Source organism: Vulpes lagopus, chromosome 12 (genome assembly GCF_018345385.1).
Source record: "Vulpes lagopus strain Blue_001 chromosome 12, ASM1834538v1, whole genome shotgun sequence".
Lineage (NCBI taxonomy): Eukaryota > Metazoa > Chordata > Mammalia > Carnivora > Canidae > Vulpes > Vulpes lagopus.
In genome coordinates, this window is record NC_054835.1 from 3392008 (window position 1) to 3417742 (window position 25735).

The 25735-nt window shown below is 41.1% G+C and overlaps 1 protein-coding gene across 5 annotated transcripts in view; it reads left to right on the plus strand.

The window, feature by feature from the left end:
• Nucleotides 1–6825: 6825 nt before the first annotated feature.
• Nucleotides 6826–25735, plus strand: part of GAPVD1 (GTPase activating protein and VPS9 domains 1) — an 81952-nt gene continuing 63042 nt past the window's right edge. For all 5 annotated transcript variants that reach the window (XM_041724863.1, XM_041724866.1, XM_041724864.1 and 2 more), the window contains exon 1: nucleotides 6826–6967. The gene's annotated coding sequence lies outside the window, so the exon portion shown is untranslated. The remainder of the gene's footprint in view (nucleotides 6968–25735) is intronic.

Here is a 25735-nt window from a genome sequence, read left to right on the forward strand (position 1 = left end):
CTTTCTGCCATCTATGTAGAACAGCTTCCACACATGTCTTTCTGGATTTTTGTTTGTTTAAAGATTGCTGGAGCTTTAGAAAATTTTTCCTTTGGGGCCCCAGGGTGGCTCAGTCAGTTGAGCACATCTGCCTTCTGCTTTGGGTCGTGATCCTGAGGTCTTGGAATTGAAGCCCACCTTGGGCTCCCTGCTTGGGGAGTCTGCTTCTCCTTCTATCTCTGGCCCTCCTCCCTGCTACTGTGCTCTCTGTCTCTCAAATAAATCTTAAAAAAAAAAAGAATTTTTCCCTTAAACATTTTTTTTAAACTATGTTAAAAATAACATAGTTAATTCACATGTATTTTTTATTCGGAATGTACAGTGAATCTAAATGTCCCTCAGTAGGGGATGCTAAGTCAACTACGGATGATACTATGGAAATACTGTGCAAAGTTTCAAAACCGAGGTAGATTTCTATGTATTGATATGGAATGAAGCTCGGGATATTTATTTATTTACTTACTTATTTTAAAGATTTTATCTATTTATTCATGAGAGACACAGACAGAAAGGCAGAGACATAGGCAGAGGGAGATGTAGGCTCCTTGCAGGGTGCCTGATGTGGGACTCAATCTCAGGACCCTGGGACCATGACCCAAGCCAAAGGCAGGTGCTCAATCACTGAGTCACTCAGGTGTCCCAGGATTTATTTATTTACTTATTGATTGATTGATTTATAAAGATTTTATTTATTTATTCATAAGAGACACACAGAGAGAGGCAAGACATAGGCAGAGGGAGAGGCAGGCTCCCTGCAGAGAGCCTGATGTGGGACTCCATCCTGGGACTCCAGGATCACGCCCTGAGCCAAAGGCAGATGCTCAACTGCTGAGCCACCCAGGTGTCCCCCGGGATTTATTTTTAAATGAAAACAGAATGGTATGCACAACGTGATCCTATTTGTGTTAAATAACCTCCCTCCCCAATCTAGACAGATACCTGTCATTGACAAGAGTGACTCCCTTTGGGTAGAATTGGACGGGAATTGAGAGGATTTTTTTTTTTAAGATTTTATTTATTTATTCATGAAAGACACAGAGAGAGAGAGAGAGAGGCAGAGACACAGGCAGAGGGAGAAGCAGGCTCCATACAGGGAGCCTGATGTGGGAACTTGATCCCGGGACTCCAGGATCACGCCCTGGGCCAAAGGCAGGCACTAAACCGCTGAGCCACCCAGGGATTTCCAAAAGGATTTTTTTTTTTTTTTACTTATTTGTATTGTATATATATTTTTAAGACCAAGAATGAATTTTTGTATTGCTTAATTGAAAGTGAATTTTAGAAAACAAATGTAGTGAACGTAATGGTTCAGTTAGCTTTTTAGCATTTAATTTTGTTTTCTAAGATTTTATTTATTTATTCATGATAACACACAGAGAGAGAAAGGCAGAGACACAGGCAGAGGGAGAACCAGGCTCCATGCAGGGAGCCCAACGTGGGACTTGATCCCAGGTCTCCAGGATCATGCCCTGGGCTGAAGGTGGCGCTAAACTGCTGAGCCATCCTGGCTGCCCAGCATTTAATATTTTTTAAAAAGATTTCTATTTATTTTGAGAGAGAGGGAGAGTACACAAGCAGGGGGAAGGGGCAGAGGGAGAAGCAGACTTCACCAAATAGAACCCTAGGATCATGACCTGAGCCGAAGGCAGATGCTTAAACAAGTAAGCCACCCAGGTGCCCCTTAGTGTTAAATGTTTTAAATGTTTGCCTGCTATTTGAATTTGAACTGTGTCATAGTATAACAGCTTACATTTGTTTTACTTTGTGGTTTCCAAGCATTCGCCTGACTTCTTTGATCTTGTCCTCCTAACAACTTCATGGGATATAGAGGATTGGTGACATCTTTGTTTTACAGTTGAAAATATAGTCTCAGAGTTCATAGTAAAATTATGAATTCCCTGGTGTGTTTCTATTCACGTCATTGCTGTATTTATTTATCACTTTGTGTATAATTTAATTGACTCAGATGAGACACTAAGATTAATCTTTCCACAGGCTATGGCTTTCCACAGACAAATCTTCTGTGTGCCAAATAAGAAAAATCACATAATAGGTGAAGCCCTTGTTTCTACCCTTACATCTTGCTCTTCCACTTTTTTTTTTTAAGATTTTATTTATTTATTCATGAGAGACACACAGAGGGAGGCAGAGACATAAGCAGAGGGAGAAGCAGGCTCCACGCAGGGAGTCTGATGTGGGACCCGATCCCGGGTCTCCAGGATCATGCCCTGGGCTGAAGGGAGCGCTAAACCACTGAGCCACCCAGGCTGCCCGCTCTTCCATTTTCTGATCTTCCTTTCTGGATGTGACCCTATTTTTCTTTCTGGTATGGTCTGTTCTTAATTAAGTGTCATATTTCTTTCCTAAGTATAGATGCATGCTATGTTAAAAATGTTACTTTTCCCTGGGGCATGTACTTTTTAATTAGGATCTATTGAGGAACAACCTCTAAATTCATACAAATGCAGGTGTTAGATTAGATGATCTTTGAGAATCAACTATAATACCCATAATTCAATGTATCTATACTAATGATGACATTTCAGAAAGCTTTCACAGACCTAAGGATAAAATAATTTTTTTCAGGGATGCCTGGGTGGCTCAGCAGTGGAGCGTCTGCTTTCTGCTCAGGTCGTGATCCTGGAGACCCAGGATCGAGTCCCACATCAGGCTCCCTGCGTGGAGCCTGCTTCTCCCTCTGCCTGTGACTCTGCCTCTCTCTCTCTCTCTGTGTGTCTCTCATGAATAAATAAATAAAAATCTTTAAAAAAAATAATTTTTTCAGAAATATTTGTAAAAGGCCTCTCAGATCACTTTGCACCTGCTTTCTGGACATACCAGTGAAACTGTGCACAAACAGAAGCAAAGAAAAATTTTTTAAAAAAGTTTTTAAGTGGGGATCCCTGGGTGGCTCAGCAGTTTAGTGCCTGCCTTCAGCCCAAGGCATGATCCTGGAGTTCCGGGATCGAGTCCCACATGGGCTCCCAGCATGGAGTCTGCTTCTCCCTCTGCCTGTGTCTCTGCCTCTCTCTCTCTCTCTCTCTGTGTGTGTGTGTGTGTGTCACGTGAGTAAATAAATAAAATCTTTTAAGAAAAAGTTTTTAGGGATCCCTGGGTGGCGCAGCGGTTTGGCGCCTGCCTTTGGCCCAGGGCGCGATCCTGGAGACCCGGGATCGAATCCCACGTCAGGCTCCCGGTGCATGGAGCCTGCTTCTCCCTCTGCCTGTGTCTCTGCCTCTCTCTCTCTCTCTCTCTCTCTCTCTCTGTGACTATAATAAATAAATAAAAAAAATTAAAAAAAAGAAATAGTTTTTAAGTAATTTCTACACTCAACATGGGGCCTGAACTCATGACATTGAGATCAAGAGTCACATGCTCTGCCAACTGAACCAGCCAGGCTCCCCAAGAAGCTTTTTTTTTTTCTTTTTAAAGACTTATTCATGAGACACACACACACACACACACACACACACACACACACACACACAGACACAGAGACACATGCAGGGATCCTGATGTGGGACTCCATCCTGGGACTCCAGGATCACGCCCTGGACCAAAGGAGGCGCTAAACTGCGGAGCCACCCAGGGATTCCCCCCAAGAAGCTTTTTTTTTTTTTAAGATTATTCATTTATTTATTCACGAGACACACAGAGAGAGAGGCAGAGACACAGGCAGAGGGAGAAGCAGGCCCCATACAGGGAGCCCAACGTGGGACTCGATCATGGGTCTCCAGAATCACACCCCAGGCTGAAGGCAGCACTAAACCGCTGAGCCACTGGGGCTACCCCAAACTCAGAATTTTTTTAAAAAGCTTCTTGGGGGACAGCCCCGGTGGCTCAGTGGTTTAGCGCCACCTTCAGCCCCGGGGGTGTGATCCTGAAGACCGAAGATAGAGTCCCAGGTCAGGCTCCCTGCATGGGGCCTGCTTCTCCCTCTGCCTGTGTCTCTGCCTCTCTCTCTCTCTCTCTCTCTCTCTCTCTTGTCATGAATAAATAAATAAAATCTTTTAAAAAAATTCTGAGTTTGTCACTACTCTTGGATTCTGTAACAGAGTAGTCTAATGGAGAGTATGGAGTTAGGAATCTGAAGAACTGAGCTCTAATCAAGATTCAGTATGAATTTCTTAACTATGGGTACATAACTTCATATCCTTGTATATCAGGGAAGGCTGAGTGTTGTAGTGGAAAGAAAAGAGCATTAGCCAGTGTTCATTGTTTATTCATCCTACTCATTTTAAAAAATAGGAACAAAAATATGTATTACATCCTAGGCAGTATGCCAGGTTCCAGAGGAACAGTGGTAAATAAGATCGGGTTCTCTGCCCTCAGGGAGTACTATTTATTGATTATGAGCATCTTTTCACCCCTTGAGTTCACTTTTCCATGTGTAAAAGATGTTGAGAACACTAGTACATATTCCATAAGAATTACAGTTGTAGTGATCTGCTGTTCTAATGTAGGGGCTGTATTCCTTGGGTGTGCTGGGTGGGGAAAAAAATTGAAATCTGCCTATAGTTCAAGCTCTTCACTTATAAATGAAGTAGGGCTCAAAATGATTGACCATCCCCAGTGCTTGTTTCACAACCATCAAGAACTTTTTGGAACTTTTGGGGCTGTTTCCTTCCTCTCCTCCATGGCATGTGTGCTCCAGCCTATCTAGAGTACTCAGTGTTAAGTGAAAGCAAACTGTGAATGTATTTATACATACATTTTGCTCAGGCTGCGTTCTTCCTTAGCAATCCTCACATGCCCTCTTCTTGAAATCCAGCCATTTGGTAGCTCCAAGTATCTTCTTACAGTCATGGCCACTCAACTTGTTGAAACCTGTCTCAGTGATTCTCATAGAGCTCTATACCTCAGCTTATTATTATGATCTTTAATCTGTGTGAGTTACTCTTTCAGCCTAGATTGTAAACTGTGTCTTGTTGCTTTTTCATTCCCCTGGTACTTTGGGCAATGCTTTATTTTTATTTTTTAACATGTTTTTTAAAAGATTTTATTTATTCATGAGAGACACACAGAGAGAGGCAAAGACATTGGCAGAGGGAGAAGCAGGCTCCCCAGCCTGATGTGGAACTGGATCCTAGGACCCTTGGATCAGGACCTGAGCCAAAGGCAGACACTCAACCACTGAGCCACCCCGGTGCCCCTTTGGGCTTTAAAACAGAGCTGATAAATACTCTTTGATTGAACTGAATTCTTCAGTTGCAGGGCAATATAGTAGCCATAATACCTGACCAGCTAACTATAGAACGCTATTGTGGTAATAAAATGAGGCAATAACACGAAGCAAATTTTGACAATTTTTAAGGCAACACATCAAGGAGAATGATTAAATGGAAAGCAGTCCGGGAGCTGATTCACATTTGAAATAGTTGGAAAACTCAGTAGTAGTACTTTTTTGTTTGCCTGGAGACACTCCCAGTGTTGGAGGACATAATCATTGCTTTCAATTTTTTGCAAGACTGTCGGATGGAAAACATTATCAGAACTACTAGCAGTGGAAGGAAGTAAAAGGGAAGCCTATTCCACCTAAGACAGAACTTTCTAACTTCTAGAGCAGTGCAAGAGTGGAGCAGGCTATCTCCGGTAAGACGGTGAGCGCCCTGAAGTTCGAACTGTGGAAAGAGAAGGTGGAAGATCCATCTGGCTGGAATGTACAAGAGTGAATTCCTACCTGGGCGGGAAATTGGACTTCATGACCGTTAAGGTGTCTTTCAACTCTTAAGGTTCCTATGACTGTTCAGCTCTGTTCAGCTGACATTTGAATAAACCTAAATTATTTCTGTAAAATAAAAATTTATCAGATAAATCAATTTAAAAAACTATATGGTCAGAGGGAGCCTGCTTCTCCCTCTGCCTAGGTTTCTGCCTCTGTGTTTCTCATGAATAAATCTTTTTTTTTTTAATTTTTATTTTTTTATTTATGGTAGTCACAGAGAGAGAAAGAAAGAGAGGCAGAGACACAGGCAGAGGGAGAAGCAGGCTCCATGCAGGGAGCCCAACGTGGGATTCGATCCCGAGTCTCCAGGATCGCACCCTGGGCCAAAGGCAGGCGCCAAACCGCTGCGCCACCCAGGGATCCCCTGAATAAATAAAATCTTTTTTTTTTTTTAATTTTTATTTATTTATGATAGGAACACAGTGAGAGAGAGGCAGTGACACAGGCAGAGGGAGAAGCAGGCTCCATGCACCGGGAGCCCGACGTGGGATTCGATCCCGGGTCTCCAGGATCGCGCCCTGGGCCAAAGGCAGGCGCCAAACCGCTGCGCCATCCAGGGATCCCAAAATCTTAAAAAAAAAAAAAAAACACAACAAACCACAACTGTACCGTCAAATTTAGGGTCAATAAAAGCATAAAATGAGGACTGGGAAATCAGGTTTAAGACTGAAAAATCCAGATACCACTGAAGGCACTTCGCGAAACTTTTAACCGAAAGAGAGAGGAGGTGTGTGTGTGTATCCGCACACGCAAGAGTCAGTGATGTGTCCTGGCAAGTGACACTTGTTACCGAAAACGCGAACGCTCTCAATTGTTTTACAAGTGCTTGCCCAGGCGGGTTTTTCCTACCCAGCAGCACCGCAGGCGGAAGGAACGCCCCGCGCCTGGTGAGGAACAATTTTCCGGAAGGCGCTTCGCTGTACTACGGCCGCCGCCCACTACCGCTCCAGCCCGGGGCCCACCGGGCTGGCTGAAGCGGAAGGGCCGCTCTGGCCACGCGCGCGAACCACCAGTCCCAGGGGCCTCTGCGGCGCCGCGCACGCGCGATGGCGTGGCGGCAGCGCCGCCGCAGGACGCAGGGAAGCCAGCTAGCGAGAAGTGGCGGCGGCGGCGGCGGTGGCAGTTCGCAGCGAGGGCGACGGCTCCGAGGCCGAGTGGCGGTGCGGCAGAGACCCGGGTGCCCTCCTCCGTGTGATCCCCGTGGTGAGTGCGCGTCTCCGGTTAACTAGCGCAGAGTCCGCAGCCCGCTGCCTGGCGGCCGGGCTGTTCCGGCCTAGGGCCGCAGCCTGCGCCTAATGGCCGGGCCGCCCAGTTCAGCTGACCCGTGTGCCCTGAGCCCTTCCCTCTCGTATCGGTAGAAGTGGTGGTATGGGGGCACATAGTTAGCCTCAGGGGACAGCTGTGGCGGCGCCCAGGGGCCAGGGCGGCCTGGGGCAGACGGGAGGGAGGGACGCGTGGGGGATGGGATGGGAAAGGACCAGAGAACCGCGGGGCGGCTTCGGGTGGGAGCCACAGGCGAGCGACCTGGCAGGTAGAGAACTGAGCATAGGAGGCGAGGAGGAGGTGGCATATCTTCTGAGTGCCGCTGGTGAAGATGTCGTGCCTCGGGGACTCTTGACAAGCTAGATTCATGGGTTTGGGGGCAGCCCACCTACGAAGAACACACACAGTACACTTGGCATCTTTCCACTTGCTGTTATGTTGGATGTCTTGGAAGTGGGGGACTACTGGTTGCTTCCATCACCTTTCCTTCAACTTCACCTTTTATTGATTGTCAAATTTAAATGTGTGCTGGCATGGCAAACCATAGAGATAAACAGTGTTCTGTGTATAAGTCTGTGGAAAAACAGGCATGATGATATGTTCCGATGAGAGGTCAAAGGAGGAATCATTGTTTTTATTTTAAAATTTGTGACACAAGTCAGTTTAAGCACAGCTTTGAACTAGGAAGGGTTTTAACCTGGGATTTCACCAGTTGGTGGATAGAATATAGGGGATTTTTGAACTAGAATGGGGATAAAATCACATGTTTTTATTATTTTATAACTAATTTATTAGTGCCTTCAATCATGAATGTAGGCAACAAACCTCAGTGGAACTAGCAATGCCTGTGACTTTGTCACCAATTAAAATTACAAATATTTTTGTATCGTGTACAGTTTTTACAGATCTCTCAGAATATCATTTATGCTTATATAGTTTTTTGAATTTATGGCATTATTAGACACATTTAGATCTTGTTATTTAATGTGATGATAAAGCTGCACGTACATTACCAAATTACAGTTTTTAATAGTTCAGTATAATTGGTTTCTTTTGTAATTTCATGTATTTAACTCTTTTAATTTCATTTAAAAGCAATCTGAGGGGCACCTGGTTGGCTCAGTTGATAGAGTGTGCTACTTTTCATCTAAGGTCCTGAGTTCAAGCCCCAAATTGGGCATAGAGACTACAGTCAATCAATCAAATCAAATAAAAAGAAAAAATAAAATCAATCTGAGAGAGAGTACAGAGGCTTCGTCAGACTACCGAAGAGATCCAGGGCAAAAAAAGATTTATAAAATATCGGAAGTAGAAAAAAGTGTTGGGGGGTCAGCCTGGAAGGATTTTTGAAAAAATTTTTTTTTTTTTTTTTTTTTTTAGAAAGACAAGGCAGATAGGATTATAGTATAGATGAAAGAAGGAATTTTGTACACAGAAAAGTAAGATTTGACTGGGTCAGAGTAATTTTGAAAGACTGCAGGTACTTTATTCAGGGTTCTGGGGAATCAGCAAAATAATCTGAGGGAAAAAAGGGAAGTGACTACTTCAGCCCTTAGATTTTTGTAGAAGGCACCTCCTAGTTCTAAGTGGTTGAAGCTGCCTAAACTCTTGTGTAATCCCATGAAAGGAAATTTTAGTATGTGCTGATTTTCTTTAAATCATGTGGGTAGTGTGGCTTTTAAAGAAGGAGATATTCTAGTTCTTTTATCCTTAAGTAAAAACCATAGGATCTCTCTTCAAATATATTTTCCTGTTACTATTATTCTTTTCATATATGATAGAAAGTAAAAGTGCAGGTGATAGAGTTGGAGAATTGGTAAATCATTTTCTCGAAATTCCATTTTAAATTCTTATAGCATTTTGGTATTGGACTCCTTACTTACTGGTGACTCTTAATATTTCTTTAGAATATATGGAACTGAAATTTGCAACTGTTTGTAAAGCGCCTTTCGACACCTTGTGTGAGATTTTTTTCCCCCTGTAAAATAATAGCAATAATAGAGAAACCAGTGCAGCAAACTTTTTTTCTGGAAAAAATGAAGGGGGGGGGGTATAGAAAAGTAAAGAAGAGTATTTCATGAAAAGATATTGGTGCTGAAATAGTTTAAGTTAAATCAAATACACCATACTACAAAATCATTGCCTTAGAGAGATCTGGCCTGGTATTTTCTGTGCCCTTAAGCTGCCTCCTTTCTCGTTCTTTGTCCCCTGCCCCTTGATTTTTTTAATAGCATGTATCTATCTGATATATTATTTGTATATTAGTTTTTTAACTTTTGTCTCCCATCAGAATGTTAGCTCTGTGAGAATAGGGATTTTTGTCTTTGCCACAGTGCTGGAATAGTGGCTGGCACATAACAAGTACTTAGTAAATACTTGATGAATGAGTAAATGAATCAGTTAATTTATAAGAGCTAGGTTACTTATTTCTAGTAATAAAATATCTATTTTTAAAATATTGCAAATAGGGCAGCCCAGATGGCTTGGTGGTTTAGCGCCGCCTTCAGCCCAGGGCCTGACCCTGGAGACCTGGGATCGAGTCCCACATCAGGCTCCCTGCATGGAGCCTGCTTCTCATGAATAAATGAATAATAAAAGATATTTAAAAAAATAAAAAAATAAAATATTGCAAATAGTATTACATATGCTGGATTTTTTTTTTTTTTTTTTTTTGGTCACATATGCTGGATTGAATTTGAACCTTTTCATCTTACTTTTTTTTTTTTTTAAAGATTTTATTTATTTATTCGTGACAGAGAGAGGCAGAGACACAGGCAGAGGGAGAAGCAGGCTCCCTGCAGAGAGCCTGATGTGGAACTCGATCCCAGGACTCAGGGATCACGCCCTGAGCCAAAGGCAGATGCTCAACCGCTGAGCCACCCAGGCATTTCTCATCTTACATTTTTTAATTTATTTGAGAGAGATACTGTGAAAGAGAGAGAGAGCACGAGCTGGGGAGAGGGGTAGAAGGAGAGGGAGAAGCAGACTCCCGCTGAGCTTGGAGCCCAATGTGGAGACCCTGAGATCATGACCTGAGTTGAAGGCAGATGCGTAACTGACTGAGTCACCCAGGCACCCTCATCTTACATTTTTTAAAAGACAAGACTTATTTCCCAAACATTATGCAGTGCTTTTGTGGGACATTTGGTTTCATGCCGGGACTGATCATTTTTAGGGCATACTGCCATGTAGGTTTGATTTTCCTTAACATTCTACAATGATTGATAAAAGGAAAGGTCTCTGGATGAAGTTCTTATTTTGTCAAGGTTCTTTTACTTTGTGATACTAAGTTGGTATAAAGGACACTGAATTTCTCATATCAGATTTAATCTCATATCAGATTTAATGTCTTATAGTATCAAACATTAGTGAAGATGTTGCTAAAAGTGGTAAGTTTTTTATTTAAAAGATTTTTTTTAATTTATTCACGAAGACACACAGAGAGAGGGGCAGAGACATAGGCAGAGAGTAAAGCAGACTCCCTGCAGGAAGCCTGATACAGGACTTGATCCCAGAACCTTGGTTACAACCTGAGCCAAAGGCAGACACTCAACCATTCAGCCACCCAGATGCCCCTGAAAATGGTAATTTAGAAACTGCTATAGGACAGTTTCTTTGTAGGACAGATTGTAAACAGTGTAGGAGTTTAAATTGGTACAGCTTCCTTGAGAGATAATGTTTGCAGTTATTTGGTAAAGTTGAAAATGGGCATACCCTGCCTCATAATTTCACAACTTCTGGAAGGCAATAAGAATGGGTGGAGATGGTGGCAAAGGGGATAATACTGTAAATTTTCTTTAAAGACTAAAAGCAACTATGAAGATGTTAACAGTTAATTCTGGAAGGGAGAATACAGGTGCAAAGTCATCTCTGCACCTTTCCCTATTTTCTGTTGATTTTGTTTTTTTGAATCCATAACTTTTTTTTTAAAGTAATTTCTACACCCATGTGAGGCTTGAACTCTTGACTCCGAGATCAGGAGTTAGTTGCATGCTCTTCTGACTGAGCCAGCCAAGAACCCCTGAATCCATAACTTTTAAGTATTGTTTCCCAACTCTGAAAAATTGTAAGCGTACAGAAGAGTTGCAACAGTAGTATAATAACACCTTTGTACTCCTCACCTAGATTCCACAGTTGTTAACATTTTGCTGTGCTTGCTTTATGCACTAGTAGACACATTTTTTGCTGAACTGTTTTCCAGTTAGTTATAGATACCATCAGGACACTTTACCTGTAAATACAGGTATGTATTTCCCAGGAACAAATGCTTTCTTCAATATATATACAGTTCAGTTGTCCTCCTCAACCAAATTTAACATGGGTGTAATATTGTTTAATATGTAGTGCCTATTCAGATTTCCCCAGTTGTCACAATACTATGCTTAGATACTTGGTTTTGTGTTTGATCCAAGATTCATTTAAGGAGCTTGCATTGCATTTAGTTGCCTGGTTGAATCTGGACTCGTTTTCCAGCCTTTAGGGAGTAGACTGGGGGGGGGGGTCTTTTGTGACAGTAAGTATCTAGACTAGTTGTTTTGTAGGATGCCCCTCAATTTGGATATGTGTGAATGTTTCTGCATGATCAAATTCAGGTTAAACATGTTTGGTTGGAATGCTGTGTACTTGATTTTAGGTCTTAGTGTATCACATCAGAGGCACCAGATATCAGTTTTATTATTGATGCAAATTTGACAATTTGAATAAAGTAATAGCTACTAAATTTATATTGTTTTTTAAAAAGTTTTATTTATTTATTCATGAGAAATGGAGAGGCAGAGGGAGAAGCAGGCTCCCCGTGGGGAGCCCAATGCAGGACTCGATCCCAGGACCCTGGGATCACCACCTGTGCTGAAGGCAGATGCTCAACCACTGAACCACCCAGGTGCCCTACTAGATTTATATTGTAAAGGTACCTTTTTCCCTTTGAAAAAGGATAAGTAATAAGTAATAATAAAGGATAAGGATAAGTAATAAGTAAATAAGTAATCAGTGAAGTGATTATTTTTATTTTCTTTTATTTTTTTAAATTTACTTATTTTTTTGATTGTTTTTATTTTTTGAAAATTTATTTATTTATTTTAGAGAAAGAACATGCATAGCTGTGAGCGTAGGGAGGAACAGAGGGAGAGGAAGAGAATCTCAAGCCGACTCCCTGCTAAGCATGGAGCCCAGTATGAATACCTGAGCCAAAATCAAGGGTCTGATCGTCAACCAACTGAGTTACCCATGTGCCTCCTCCTTTTTTTTTCCTGTAAAAAATATCTCTTTTTTTGCCTTTTTAATACCAAAAAGTATTATCATCTATGTGGCTCACATTATGGTTGTTTTAAACAGCCCTGGTTCAAGAGGTGCCTGGGTGGCACAGTTGGTTAAGTGTCTGACTCTTTGTTTTGGTTCAGGTTGTGATCTCAGGGTTGTAAGATACAGCCCAGTGATGGGCTGGTGCTCAGCATGGAGCCTGCTTGAGTTTCTCTCTCCCTCTCCTGCTCTTTCCCCACCCCATGCTCTCTCTCACTCTCTCAAATCAATCAATCAGTCAATCAATCTTTTATATATATTTTTTAAGATTTTATTTATTTATTCATGAGAGACAGAGAGAGAGAGAGAGAGGGAGAGAGGCAGAGACACAGGCAGAGGGAGAAGCAGGCTCTGTGCAGGGACTTGATTCCGGGTTCCCAGGATCACACCCTGGGCCGAAGGCTGCACTAAACCACTGAACCACCCAGGCTACCTTCAATCAGTCTTAAAAAAAAAAAAAAAACCTCATCACTGGTTTAAGACAATAGACTTCTAAACCTGCACCTAGAGTAATACATGCAATATGTATTGGAGCTATACTCAGAATTTTATACTTTTGTATTTATTCATTTCTCAGTTCATACCCTCCAACCTATCTTCTGTATCAAAATACCAAACATCAAATGTTTTATATCAAAATATGAAAATTTTAGAATCTAATGTGAAATTGTTTAGCAGGGAACTGACAAACAATTGAGTGACCACTGTGCGCAGGGCATTCAGTCCATAAAGTAACTTGTTCTGGGGTGCCTGGGTGGCTTGGTTGGTTAAACATCAAACTCTTGGTTTCCACTCAGGTCATGATTTCACAGTGGTGGGATCAGGCCCCGTGTTAGGCTCTGTGCTCAGTGTGAAGTCTGCTTCAGTCTCCTTTCCCCCTTACCCCACCCTGCTTCTCCCTGCTCCCTCCATTCCTCCCTCCTTCTCTCTCTCCCTCTATCTCTGTCTCTCTCTCAAATAGATAAAATCTTAAAAATATAAATTAACTTGTTCTGCTACACTTCAGCAGCTGAAGGGACACATATTCTGTATCTGGCCAATATGCATTCTGCTCCAACAGTGTGCCTGGCACCATGGTAGGTGCTTTATTTTCACTAACCTATAAAATTCTCACTACTCTATGTAGTAGATCCTATTAAAGAAGAAACTGAAGCATATAGGGGTTAAGTAACTTGCCAAAGTCCCACAGTCTGTGGAAGTAGGATTCTAACCCAGCAGGCTTGAACCAAAACCACCACACATTTGTGGGGCTTGATTTCACAACCCTGAGACCATGACCTGAGCTGAAACCAAGAGTCTGAGGCTTGGGGCACCTGGGTGGCTCAGTTAATTAAGCGTCTTCCTTCAGCTCAGGTCATGATCCTAGGGCTCTGGGATGGAGCCCTGCATCGGGATCCCTGCTCAATTGTGAGCTGCTTTCTTTCCCTCTGCTGCTCCCCATGCTTGTGTTCTCTCTCTCTCAAGTAAATAAATACAATCTTAAAAAAAAAAAAAAAAAAAAAAGAAGAAGGCAGCTCGGGTGGCTCAGCAGTTAGTGCTGCCTTCAGCCCAGGGTGTGATCCTGGGGACCTGGGATTGAGTCCCTCATCAGGCTCCCTGCATGAAGCCTATTTTTCCCTCTGCCTGTGTCTCTGCCTCTCTCTCTGTGTGTAGCTCATGAATAAATAAACAAAATCTGAAAAAAAAAAAAAAAAAAGAGTCTGAGGCTTAATGAACTGTGCCACCCAAGCACTCTTGGAGTGATTATTTTAAAACTTTATCAAACTCATGAGTTGTTTATAGAGGTACCAGTATAAAGGGTAAAGAAGATTTAAGTTTGGAGATACTACTACTAAATGGGAGAGTGGAAGATCAGGGAATGCTATGTGAAGGAGAGGACTTTTTTTTTTTTAAGATTTTATTTATTCATGAGAGACACAGAGAGAGGGGCAGAGACACAGGCAGAGGGAGAAGCAGGACTATGTAGGGATCCCGATGTGGGACTCAATCCTGGGACTCCAGGATTGGAGGGATCACACCCTGAGCTGAAGGCAGATGCTCAACCACTGAGCCACCCAGGCATCCCAGGAGATGACATTTGAACTGGACCGAAAATCATAGATGTAATTGGTTATAGGGTTATTGGAGAACGGCTCCAGGTGAAGGAACAATGTGAACCAAGAAGAGGAATTTGTAAATTAGATACAATATCCAAGTCTTGTTTACATTTTTAAAAAATGATTTCATTTATTTATTCATGAGAGACACACAGAGAGAGGCAGAGACAGGCAGAAGGAGAAGCAAGCTCCCTGTGGGGAGCCTGATGTGGGACTTGATCCCAGGACCCTGGTATCATGACCTGAGCTAAAGGCAGTCACTCAACCACTGAGCCACCCAGGTCTCCCCTCCCCCACGTTTTTTCTTTTTCTGGCTAGTATGTTAGGTCTGTGAAATGGAAAAATGGGAGGAGAGATTGTAAAGATAACTTGGGATGGAAAGATATTGAAAAATTGAGGCTGCCCCAGGTGATAGTATGTGATCATTTGCCTGCAGATATATCACTCCCTTCCTAGTGCTCACTACAGTGAGATTGCCCACAGGAAACCTGAAGTCAGTATTCTGAAGAGCCAGAGAGGCACCGTGGGGAAATGAGGGTGGGCTGTGAAGTCAGCCAAATCGCCAAATCTAGTCTTGAATTCTCAGCTGCATGATAGCTGGATGATTAGGCAGTAAGTTATTTGACTTTTTTAAACCTGATTCCTCATGTGTAAAGAAGTGATAGCGTATGAAAAGCATCAGGAGCGTGGTTCATTCAATAATTGCTAGTTATCTTTTGGTGCTCCAGCTCTCAATCTTCTTTCACTCTTTTCCACCTTGGTACCACTCCCTGACTTGAAAACAAGCCTCAGTCAACTGGTGCCTTCTTGACCACTGTCACAGTGTTGTCACTTCTCACTTCACCCAGTTGGCTCCACTGTGAGTTGTGAGCTACTTACTTTCCAGTGATGGCACAGAGCACTTCCCACCTTACAAGGTGATGCTGCCTTATAATGGCATTTGGAAAAAGTACCTCTAATTATCACAGAAAATTGAAGAGGGAAAGTGGATATATTCCTAATAGTAAAATATTTCACTTTAATTTTTGAGTTAAAAAAATTTTTTTTCATTATTATATTGGGCAGAGTTGGTTACACTTTAGGATTCTCCAGGGTAAAGTATGATTTTTTTTGAAGTAAGTGGCATCTCTTACTTGCTATGGAAAGACCAGTACTTGAAAAATCCTTCTCAAATGGTTAATTAAATTTCTTTCCTATTCAATTTCTGTTTTGGTACCACACATAATTCCTTCTCTTTTTAATTTTTTCAGAGGCATGAAGGATTTTATTTATTTTATTTATTTATTTTCACATCTAAAACTGCCCAAACTGTGTTTGCATAGAATTATTTTTGGCTTTTACTCCTTAAGGAATCCTAACCAAGACATTCATTCATTCATTCATTCATTCATTCATTTATTTATTGTATTTTTATTTTAAAGGAACTAGGACCAATAATTTCTGCATCATGTACACATTTTAGAAGAGGCTTTAGGCCTCTAAAAAATATCTGAGATTTTTTTTTTTTTTTTAAATTTTAAGTCGGCTCCAGGCCTGATGTGGGGCTCAGACTCATGAAACTGAGATCCAGGGATCCCTGGGTGGCGCAGCGGTTTGGCGCCTGCCTTTGGCCCAGGGCGCGATCCTGGAGACCCAGGATCGAATCCCACATCAGGCTCCCGGTGCATGGAGCCTGCTTCTCCCTCCGCCTGTGTCTCTGCCTCTCTCTCTCTCTCTCTCTGTGACTATCATAAATAAATTAAAAAAAAAAAATTAAAAAAAAAATTAGAAAAAAAAAAAAAAAAAGAAACTGAGATCCAGAGTTGCGTGGTCTATAGACTGAGCCAGCCAGGCACCTCTCTTGTTTTTAAATTATGGGTAATTAAAATTTCTTTTGTTATACCAACCTATATTTTCTCATTTTGGGGAATATGTTTTAATACATATTATAATTTTATAAAAATATTTTCAGTAGGGCAGTTTTTCATTGTTTCCAAGCTGAAACCCAGTTTGTTTTATTTTTTAAGTTTATTTATTTAAGTAATCTCTCTACCCAGTATGGGGCTCAAACTCATGACCCTGAGATCAGGAGTTTCATGGTCTTCCCACTGAACCAGCCAGGTAAACCCAGTTTTGAACTCTGTGATGCTATAGTCAAGAAGGATGAATATGTGTTGTTACTTCAAGGTTTTGTATTTAATATATATAAATGACTGAGCAAATATTTAAAAGAAAAGTATAGCTTAATGCTAACAGTATAATATATATATCAAGCCAAAATTATTTTTGCATGCTCTTTTTGTATGCCATTTTTTAAATTAAAGCTTTAAGCCTACTGTTATTAACTGTGAAGGCAAGATATCTGCTCGTTAATCTATCTGTCCAAAAAGGTGTTTGCTTGGTCTTGTTCCCTTGTAATGCCAGTACACCCACACTAGAGACTAGTGGGAAGCATGTTATCAAACATGTTCAGGTCTTCCTTTTTTTTTTTTTTTTTTTTACTTATTTATGTTTTCAATTTATTTTCTGTGAATCTTTGAAAGAATTAAAATTGGAAAATTTGAAGGACAAAAAATTAGTCAAGGGATATTATATTGTTTCTCTCTCTCTCTCTCTTTTTAAGATTTTATTTATTTATTCATGAGAGACAGAGAGGCAGAGACACAGGCAGAGGGAGAAGCAGGCTCCAAGCAGGGAGCCCGACGTGGGACTCCCGGGTTTCCAGGATTATGCCCTGGGCCGAAGGCGGCGCCAAACCACTTAGCCACCCAGGCTGCCCTATACTGTTTCTCTTTATACAGAATTAGAGTCAAACTGTCTTCCTAAGCAGTCTTAATCTTATCCAAATACTTGTATTTCTTAAAGATTTTATTTATTTATTCATGAGAGACACAGAGAGAGATAGACAGACATAGGCAGAGAGAGGCAGGCTCCTGCAGGAAGCCTGATGTGGGACTCGATCTCAGGACCCTGGGATCAAGACTTGAACCAGAGGCAGATGCTCAACCACTGAGTCACCCAGGTGCCCCACCTTTCATTTTCTAATGCAAAACTCTGACCCCATCTCTTGATTTTACTTCTGTTTTTTGTAAGTCATGACTACCTGACAAAAATACACTAGGTCTAAAAGTCATAAGGCAGAATTGCAAAATGTTTATTTGCAAATACAGGTTTCTTTATTGAAAAGCTTAAGAAAGACAAGGTGAATTCTTTTTGCAGAATTATTTTATCTTTAGTACCTCCTTTAGAACCCAAGGAATCTTTGAGTCCTTTATTTTTTAATTTTTTTTAAAGATTTTATTTATTTATTCATAGAGATGGAGAGAGAGAGAGAGTGAGAGAGAGAGGCAGAGACACAGGCAGAGGGAGAAGCAGGCTCCATGCAGAGAGCCTGATGTGGGACTCGATCCCAAGACCCCAGGATCATGCCCTGGGCTGCAGGCGGCGCTAAACCGCTGCGCCACCGGGGTTGCCCTCTTTGAGTCCTTTAAAACCAAGTTTTTTGTTCATTTGTTTTCAAGATTTTATTTATTTGAGAGAGAGAGAGAGAGAGAGTGCGCGCACCTGTGAGCACCCAGGCACAGTGCGAGAAGCTGACTCCCTGCTAAGGAGCCCAATTCAGAGCTCAATCTCAGGACCCTGAGATCATGACCTGAGCTGAAGGCAGATGCTCAACTGATTGAGCCACCCAGGTGCCCCCAAGTTTTTTTTTTTTTAATATCTAAGTAGTCAAGGTTGTGATAGGCCAACTTTGATTCTGATGGAAAGTGCCCTATTAAGCCTCCTCATGAATAAGTTTCTGTTCCATCATTAATGATAATAATGACTAACATTTACTGAGTTCTTTCTCTTTTAGTAGGCATTACATAAACTAGTTAAAATTATGAATTCCATAATTCTAGGGAAGCATCTTAATGATTGATTTCTTTTTGAGAAGATGTTTAAATTAATTAGTTTGTTTATGGTCCAGGAGGTTCCTTTTAAGTAAAACACAGTGATAATCTGCTTGACGTTTGATAATATTTATAATTTTATGAAATTCCATTCTGGTAAATGTAATGAAATGAACATGACAGCCTATTTATATCCTTTCTCTAATTTTTAGGGTGGACTCTTGGATCTTGAAACAGGCTTTACAAGTATTACAACTCAGCAGAAAATGCAGCTGAAGCTCAAAGTTCTCTTTCTGCTCTTATGTTTGTTTGTTTTATACACTCACTGTATTTAGGGATGAAGCTAAGTTTATCCAGGGGGCTAAGGTTTCCTTAAAGCATGTGAGGTGTCTCTCGAAAGTTTTCAAAGGGTTCTAAGGATTTTAGGTTTTTAAAAAATCATTTGGTTCATCTTGAGCTCCAGGTTTATATATGTCTTAGTGAGTTGTCATTAGACATTGTTGAATAGGAGTAAATTAGATTTGGTGGTATTTAATTTCTGACTAATAGAATTAATGGAGATTTATCTAATTGTTTCAGTTCCTGAAACCTATTTCTAGATTGGGTGCATATTTCCGTATAATTTATTGCCTCTGGGAAATCAAAGGACATAATTTTAATGCCATTGCAGTTCTGCTTGTTGGTGTATAGCTTGTAATTATTGAATGATGTCCAGAAGTCCTTTTTGTTGCACTTGAAAATTTTCACAGTTTTAATGTATAATTATTCACAGAATTTGTTTGATCCTGAGTATTTAAGTAATTGCACAAGCAGATCTTTCAGTCGGGGGGTGGGGGGTGCGTAGTGCCAAGTTTTTATTATGTTTCCATTTTTAAATTTTTATTATTTATTTTTTAAAGATTTTATTTATTTATTCATGAGAGAGAGAGAGAGAGAGAGAGAGAGAGAGGCAGAGACACAGGTAGAGGGAGAAGCAGGCTCCATGTAGGGAGCCCGATGTGGGACTCGATCCCAGGTTTCCAGGATCATGCCCTGGGCTGAAGGCGGCGCTAAACCACTGAGCCACCTGGGCTGCCCTGTTTCCATTTTTTTAAATTACTAAAATAATGTTCTTTGTTTAAAAAAACAAAAAACACTTAAGGGGCACCTGGGTGGTTAGTTAATTGTCTCTTTGTTTTGGCTCAGGTTTTGATCTTGGGGTTGTGGGATTGAGCCCTGGCATCTGGTTCTGTGATCAGCATGAAGTCTGCTTGTGATTCTCTTCCTCTCCTTCTTCCCCTCCCCCATTCGCTCACTTGAGTGCTCTCTCCCTCTCTCTGTCTCTAAAATAAATAAATCTTAAAAAAAAAAAAAAAAAAGAAAAAAAAACCCCACCTAAAAACAATGCAGAAAAGGGGCACCTGGCTCACTCGCTTAGAAGAGTATGCAGCTCTTGATCTCAGGGTCGTGAGTTCAAGCCCCACGTTGGGCATAGAGATTACTAAAAAAAAAATAAACTTTAAAAAAGGCAAAAAGATGAAAGCTTTTCTTCCCCACATATATATGCATATACTATATATGTATTGGTTTTTTCTTTTTTCCCCCCGGAAATGATAGCTAACACTTGTACTCCCATAGTGCGATGAGAATTCTTTTTTTTTTTTTTTTTAAGATTTTATTTATTCATGAGAGACGCACAGAGAGAGAGAGAGGCAGAGATACAGGCAGAGGGAGAAGTAGGCTCCATGCAGGGAGCCCGTCGCGGGATCCCAGGACTCCAGGATCAGGCCCTGGGCTGAAGGCGGTGCTAAACCGCTGAGCCACCTGGGCTGCCCTGTAGTGAGAATTCTAAACAGATTCCATGCCCAATGGAGAACGCAGCTACTCAGGGCTTGATCTCACTACCCTGAGATCATGACCTGAGCCAAAATCAAGAGTCAGACTTAACTGAGCCACCCAGGTTCCCTTAGATATATTAACTTGTTCAGCCTTCACAACCCTATTATGAACATACCTTATGAATTAGATTCTATTTTATATCCACTTGTAGATGAAAAAAGTGTGGCAAGGAGAAGTAATTACCAAAGGTTGACAGCTAGTGAGTGGCAAAGCTGAGATTTCAGTCCAGGTAGTCTTGTTCAAGTGTTTGCCTTTTAGCTATCTCTGGGGTCTCACCATGTGTATTTTTCTGCAGTGTGGTTTTTTTCATGTAATGGTAGACGATGGACACCTTTCTGTGTACCTCTGTGTCCTTAATAATTATGTGGTATTTGATGGCAGAAGTGTACCATAGCTTAGTTTTTTCAAACTTAAGCTTGTTTAACATTCGCAGTTACATTAGTAATGGTTTCAAGTAATATTTTAAAAAGTAAGGTTTTTGAACTGGAACAAGTGAGAATACATTTGTATTAATAATTATACGTATTTCTGTCCAAGTCCTTTTTTTTTTAAGATTTTATTTATTCGGGATCCCTGGGTGGCGCAGCGGTTTGGCGCCTGCCTCTGGCCCAGGGCGTGATCCTGGAGACCTGGGATCAAATCCCATGTCGGGCTCCCGGTGCATGGAGCCTGCTTCTCCCTCTGCCTGTGTCTCTGCCTCTCTCTCTCTCTCTCTCTCTCTGTGACTATCATAAATTAAAAAAAAAAAAAAGATTTTATTTATTCATGAGAGACAGAGAGAGAGAGAGGCAGAGACACAGGCAGAGGGAGAAGCAGGCTTCTTGCAGGAGCCCCGTGTGGGACTTGATCCCAGGACTCCAGGATCATGCCCTGAGCAGAAGGCAGATGCTCAACCACTGAGCCACTCAGGCATCCCCAGAAATGTTACTATCATATATAATAAGACAACATGGGCCCCTCAAGAGCAGCAGTCCTGACCTGTCTTGTTCATCAGTGCCTATCACATTGTAGATGTTTAACAAAAACATTTGTTGAATCAATGAGGGAAGTATGTTAAACTTACTGTGCTTGTCTGTCCATTTTTTAGAAATATATTTTTTAAAGATTTTATTTATTTATTCATGAGGGGGAGAGAGAGAGAGAGAGAGAGAGAGAGAGAGAGAGAGAGGTAGAGACACAGGCAGAGGGAGAAGCAGGCTCTATGCAGGGACCCTGACACGGGACTTGATCCTGGGACTCCAGAATCACACCCTGGGCCAAAGGCAGGCCTAAACCGCTGAGCCACCCAGGGATCCCCTTATTTATTTATTCATGAAAGACACGTAGAGAGGCAGAGACATAGTCAGAGGGAGAAGCAGGTTCTTCATGGGAGCCCAGTGCAGGACTTGATCCTGGAACCCTGGGACTACTCCCAGTTGCTGAGCCACCCAGGCATTCCTTGTCTGTCCATATTTTGGAAATAAATCAGTTCATTATTTTTAATACCTTGACAATTTCTAGGTCATATAATTTTTTTTTTTTTTAAGATTTTACTTATTTATTCATGAGAGACACAGAGACAGAGAGAGGCAGAGACACAAGCAGAAGGAGAAGCAGGCTCCATGTAAGAAGTCCCCCAATGTGGGACTTGATCCCTGGTCTCCAGGATCACGCCCTGGGCTGAAGACGGCGTTAAACCACTGAGCCACTCAGACTGCCCTAGGTCATATACTTTAACAAAACATTATAAAATGAGTAATAAACTGTTTCTGCACTGAAGGAGGTTAACTTTTATAAGGGGAAACATGTAGAAAATTCCTGGTAATTCAAGACGGTTATTTATATTTATGAAAATATTTTCAAGGGATATTTTTGTCATGTATGGATTGGTTAGAGCCGTGAGAAGTGGTAGGTAATTAAAATAAATCCTCAAATTTAAAATATTTGGTTGATAAAATATGGGAGCTAATATTGTGGTAGATCATTAAAAATTGGCAGTCATGTCTTTTTTTGCCATATCAGGTTACCATGAATATTATGTAAGTACTATAAGTACCTATATAATGAACAACAACAAAAAAGTAACTGGCAGTTCTGTCTCGGTGTAACCATCAGTATCTAAAAATAATTCCCGGGGATCCCTGGGTGGCTCAGCCGTATAGCGCCTGCCTTTGGCCCAGGGCGCGATCCTGCAGTCCTGGGATCAAGTCCCACATCGGGCTCCCGGCATGGAGCCTGTTTCTCCCTCCTCCTGTGTCTCTGCCTCTCTCTCTGTGTCTATCACAAATAAATAAATCTTTAAAAAAATAAAAATAAAAAATAATTCCCATGCTTAATCCTTGAGTAACATAACTTTTCCCAAATCTGCATCCTACTTCTATTATTTATTTGTCGTCTTTTGTGGACACACTTTAAAAATATCTTTAAAGAAACTTTGTGTTATTATCATAGTGAAAGGCTAACGCCTCATATCCTAAATCGAAAGCAACTTAAATATAATAAAAACAAAACACTGTTATGAAACCTAGCTAGCTTGCAGAAGGTGCTGGGTTTGGGGTGCTTGGGTGGCTCAGTTGATTAATTGTTCGACTCTTGGTTTTAGCTCAGGTCATGGTCTCATGGTCTTGAAATCAAGTCCCGTGTGGGGTTCTGCACTGAGTGTGGAGCCTGCTTAAGATTCTCTCCCTCTGGGCGCAGCAGTTTTGTGCCGCCTGCAGCCCAGGGCGTGATCCTGGAGACCCTGGATGGAGTCCCACGTCGGGCTCCCTGCATGGAGCCTGCTTCTCCCTCTGCCTGTGTCTCTGCCTCTCTCTCTGTCTCTATGAATAAATAAATAAAATCTTTATTTAAAAAAAAAAAAAGATTCTCTGCCTCTACCCCTCCCCCTGCTTGTCTCTGGAAATAAATAAATAAATAAATAATAAAAAGATGCTGGATATGATTCCTGCTATCCTTCAATTAAAAGGAGAAACTAGCAAAGTGTTAGAGAAGTACTGAAGACAAATTGGCGCTTTGCTTAGATTTTCTCTATGATGCAAATAGAAGGACTGAAAGATTTTTAAATGGTGTAACTTTCGGGGTGCACCTGGGTGGGCTCAGTTAAATGTCCTCTTAATTTCAGGGTTGTGAGTTCAACCTGTGTGTTGGGTGTAGAGTCTACCCTCCAAAAAGAAAGAAAAAGAAAATAGAGTAACCTTCCTATTTCGTGGTTCATTGTTATTTAGTGTCTTAGGAAGGAAGGGATGCACTCTGTTGGCAGGAGCAGTTCAGGAGCTTCACAGAGAGAAGAGATTTGGGGGCTGGGCTTTGAAGGATATATCTGAGTTCACTTGAGCATATGGAGGCTGTGGGCCTTTGGCAGCCTGTATAATAGGATCTCATCTTGGAGACTTTAGGATATAGTATGGCAGCAGCAGCTGCTTCTGGGGAAGTGAAGAAATGGTGGGAGATAAGCTAGAAAGTGTAAAAAGAGGGATTTAAGGAATTAATCTCTAGTAACTTTTTCTAAACTTTGATATTTCTTTTTTTTTTTAAGATTTATTTACTTATTTTTATTTATGATAGACACAGAGAGAAAGAGAGAGGCAGAGACACAGGAGGAGGGAGAAGCAGGCTCCATGCCGGGAGCATGACACGGGACTCGATCCCGGGACTCCAGGATCGCGCCCTGGGCTAAAGGCAGGCACCAAACCGCTGAGCCACCCAGGGATCCCCAACTTTAATATTTCTTTCATAGAATTTGAGGGGATATAGGTTTTTTTTGTTTGTTTTGTTTTTAAGATTTTATTTATTCTTGAGAGATACAGAGAGAGAGGCAGAGACACAGGCAGAGGGAGAAGCAGGCTCCATGCAGGGAGCCGGATGAGGGACTCATCCTGGGTCTCTAGGATCACACCCTGGGCTGAAGGCAGCATTGCCCCAAGGGGATATAGGTTATTTATGCAGTCTTGAAGTCTGCCTAAGCCTGAATTTGTCAGACAGTGAAACTTTCAAAGAAAGGGGGACTTGTCCTGATACTGACTCAACATATTAATAGTTGTCCCAAGATTGGGGTAATTAGAAGTGGCCTTGACTGTGAATTACAGCACTCACAGATGGCGTAGTGGTAAAAGCTCAGTGAGCCACATGTACCTGGATTCTAGTCTCAGCTTTGCCAGTTACTAACTTGACCTTGGGCAGATATTTAATTTCCTCAGTTTTCTCACCTGTGAAATGTCGGTAAGAGTACCTGCCACACAGATTAAAGGAGAATATCCATGTTAAAGCACCTGGTTGATGCCTAGTACATGACAGCTTGAAATGTGTGGTAGTTATTCTGTATATTTCGTAAGCACCGATATATTTTACTAACACCCGTCAATAAAATTTTCTTCAAGTTTAGCCATTACTATTTATAGTAATGCTATATTATATTTATAGTAATGCTTTAATGTCTTTTTTAAATGTGTAGTCTTAAATGGAAATCAATGTGAAAACAGACTTTTCTTAAACAGTTCTGGCTAGGAAATATATTTGCCTGGCTTCTTCACTTGACTGGGAATTAGTACAGAATATAACATACCCGTGGAAATTTTGTTATGAAGTATCTGTATTCATTTCTGATCATAGTAAACTGAGAGAGAAAATGTTTTCAGTGTGATAGTTTAAACACTAAAATGGGTTGGGGCCCTTGGTTCCATTGGAAGAGCATGCAACTCTTGATCTTGGGGTTGTGATTTCAAGCCACACATTAGGTGTGGAGATTACTTAAAAATAAAATCTTTTTTTAAAAATGACTACTAAAATGTGTTACCAATATGTTAATGGATTCTTGAAAATCAAGTGATATAGCTGGTAATCCTTTTTCTAGATGATGGTTGTTGAAGATTGTGATAATTTTTTTTTTTTAAGATTTTATTCATTCATGAGAGACAGAGAGGCAGAGACATAGGCAGAAGCAGGCTCCCTGTAGGGTGCCTGATGTGGGACTCCATTCCAGGAACCCTGGGATCACGACCTGAGCCAAAGGCACAACCACTGAGCCACCCAAGTGCCCCAAGATTGTGATAAATCACTGTGTTCAGATGCTTTTCTCAAGTTAGTATACTTTTTCTTACTGAAAAAAAGTTGCTAATTGGATGCTTGGACTTAGAAGTGTATTATTTGTATAATTTTAAAATTATGCCTAATTTTTTTTAGAACCGTTTAAAATTTACAGGAAAATTGAGTGGATAATACAAGGGTTTCCATATACCCAGCACCAAGTTGTGCCTGTTACTAACATCTTACATTAGCTTGGTATATTTGTTAAAGTTGGTGAACCACTCTTGACACATTAACTGAAGTTCATATGTTATTTAGATTTCCTTAGTTTTCACCTGATGTCCTTTTTCTGTTCCAGTACCCCACATTATATTTAGTTGTCATTATCTCTGTGATTTTTAATTGGATCATCTTAGACACATTAACATATTTGCAGACCATGCTTTGTTCTGAGATCTTAAAGCCATACTCATGTGGCATTTATGTTTCTAAAAATGCTCTTAGACTGAAGATTATTGGCCTTTATTTTCACTTTAAAAAAAAATATTTAATTTATTTATTCA